The sequence below is a fragment of the Arachis hypogaea genome, chromosome 13 (assembly GCF_003086295.3).
Source record: "Arachis hypogaea cultivar Tifrunner chromosome 13, arahy.Tifrunner.gnm2.J5K5, whole genome shotgun sequence".
Taxonomy (NCBI): Eukaryota; Viridiplantae; Streptophyta; class Magnoliopsida; order Fabales; family Fabaceae; genus Arachis; species Arachis hypogaea.
The window spans coordinates 60,747,128-60,749,936 of NC_092048.1; the positions used below are offsets into that span (position 1 = coordinate 60,747,128).

Consider the following 2,809-nt stretch of genomic DNA (forward strand, 5'->3'; position numbering starts at 1 on the left):
ATATAAAGGATAGAAATACTCGAAAACCATTTTCAAAAATTACTAACTCTTTTTCAAAAATAATTTTCGAAAATTCACCTTCTTCCTCATCTCCTTCTATTTATTTATCTACTAACATCTCCTCATCTCACATCTCTGTTATCCTTACCCTTGCGTTTGGATTCTTCATTCTTCTTCACCCCTATTCCTGTTCTTCTTCTTCTACTAACAATAAGGAACCTCTTTACTGTGACATAGAGGATTCCTCTTCTTTTCTTTTTCTCTCCTCTTTCTTATGAGCAGGGACAAAGAAAAAGGCATTCTTGTTGAAGCTGATCCAGAACCTGAAGGAACTCTGAAGAGAAAATTAAGAGAAGCTAAATTACAACAATCTAGAGACGACTTGATTGAAAATTTTGAACAAGTAAAGGAGATGGTAGCCGAACCCAACAACAATGCAAGGAGAATGCTTGGTGACTTTACTGCACCAAATTCTAATTTACATGGAAGAAGCATCTCCATTCCTGCCATTGGAGCAAACAACTTTGATCTGAAACCTCAATTAGTTTCTTTGATGCAGCAGAACTGCAAGTTTCATGGACTTCCATCTGAAGATCCTTTTCAGTTCTTAACTGAATTCTTGCAGATCTGTGATACTGTTAAGATTAATGGAGTAGATCCTGAAGTCTACAGGCTCATGCTTTTCCCTTTTGCTGTAAGAGACAGAGCTAGAGTGTGGTTGGACTCTCAACCCAAAGATAGCCTGAACTCTTGGGATAAGCTGGTCACGGCTTTCTTAGCCAAGTTCTTTCCTCCTCAAAAGCTGAGCAATCTTAGAGTGGATGTTCAAACCTTCAAACAGAAAGATGGTAAATCCCTCTATGAAGCTTGGGAGAGATACAAAGGACTGACCAAAAAGTGTCCTTCTGACATGCTTTCAGAATGGACCATCCTGGATATATTCTATGATGGTCTGTCTGAGTTATCTAAGATGTCATTGGATACCTCTACAGGTGGATCCATTCACCTAAAGAAAACGCCTGCATAAGCTCAAGAACTCATTGACATGGTTGCTAATAACCAGTTCATGTACACTTCTGAGAGGAATCCTGTGAATAATGGGACGCCTATGAAGAAGGGAGTCCTTGAGATTGATACTCTGAATGCCATATTGGCTCAGAAAAAAATATTGACTCAGCAAGTTAATATGATTTCTCAGAGTCTGAATGGAATGCAAGCTGCATCCAACAGTACTCAAGAGGCATCTTCTGAAGAAGAAGCTTATGATCCTGAGAACCCTGCAATAGCAGAGGTAAATTACATGGGTGAACCTTATAGAAACACCTATAATCCATCATGGAGAAATCATCCAAGTTTCTCATGGAAGGATCAAAAGCCTCAACAAGGCTTTAATAATGGTGGAAGAAACAGGTTTAGCAATAGCAAGCCTTTTCCATCATCCACTCAGCAACAGACAGAGAATGCTGAGCAGAATCCATCTAGCTTAGCAAACTTAGTCTCTGATCTGTCCAAGGCCACTGTAAGTTTCATGAATGAAACAAGGTCTTCCATTAGAAATTTGGAAGCACAAGTAGGCCAGCTGAGTAAAAGGATCACTGAAATCCCTCCTAGCACTCTCCCAAGCAATACAGAAGAAAATCCAAAAGGAGAGTGCAAGGCCATTGACATAAGCACCATGGCCGAACCCAAAGAAGGAGAGGAGGACGTAAATCCCAAGGAGGAAGACCTCCTGGGACGTCCAGTTACCAATAAGGAGCTTCCCTCTGTGGAACCAAAGGACTCTGAGGCTCATCTAGAGACCATAGAGATTCCGTTGAACCTCCTTATGCCCTTCATGAGCTCTGATGAGTATTCCTCTTCTGAAGAGAATGAGGATGTTACTGAAAAGCAAGCTGCCAAGTTCCTTGGTGCAATCATGAAGCTGAATGCAAAATTATTTGGTATTGATACTTGGGAAGTTAAACCTCCCTTGTTCATCAATGAACTAAGTGATCTGGATCAACTGACATTGCCTCAGAAGAGACAGGATCCTGGAAAGTTCATAATACCTTGTACCATAGGCACCATGATCTTTAAGGCTCTGTGTGACCTTGGTTCAGGAATAAACCTCATGCCGCTCTCTGTAATAGAGAAACTGGGAATTTATGGGGTGCAAGCTGCTAAAATCTCATTAGAGATGGCAGACAATTAAAGAAAACAGGCATATGGACAAGTAGAGGACGTGTTAGTAAAGGTTGAAGGCCTTTACATCCCTGCTGATTTCATAGTCCTGGATACTGGAAAGGAAGAGGATGAATCCATCATCCTAGGAAGACCTTTCCTGGCCACAGCAAGAGCTGTGATTGATGTTGACAGAGGTGAACTAGTCCTTCAATGGAATGAGGACTCCCTTGTGTTTAAAACTCAAGGATCTCTCTCTGCAACCATGGAGAGGAAGCATGAAAAGCTTCTCTCAAAGAAGAGTCAAACAAAGCCCCCACAATCAAACTCTAAGTTTGGTGTTGGGAGGCCACAACCAAACTATAAGTTTGGTGTTGAACTCCCATATCCAAACTCTAAGTTTGGTGTTGAGAGGTCTCAACAAAGCTCTGCACATCTGTGAGGCTCCATGAGAGCCCACTGTCAAGCTATTGACATTAAAGAAGCGCTTGTTGGGAGGCAACCCAATGTTTATTTACCTAATTCTATTATTGTTTTTCATGTTTTCTTAGGTTCATGATCATGTGGAGTCACAGAATAAATAGAAAAATTGAAAACAGAATCAAAAACAGCAGAAGAAAAATCACACCCTGGAGGAGCATATGTCTGG

General features: G+C 41.0%; 1 non-coding gene across 1 annotated transcript; it reads right to left on the reverse strand.

The window, feature by feature from the left end:
- Nucleotides 1-808: 808 nt before the first annotated feature.
- LOC112738767 (small nucleolar RNA R71) lies at nt 809-916 on the reverse strand. Its single transcript, XR_003169712.1, has one exon. It is a non-coding gene; the product is annotated as a small nucleolar RNA R71 (small nucleolar RNA).
- Nucleotides 917-2,809: the final 1,893 nt, after the last annotated feature.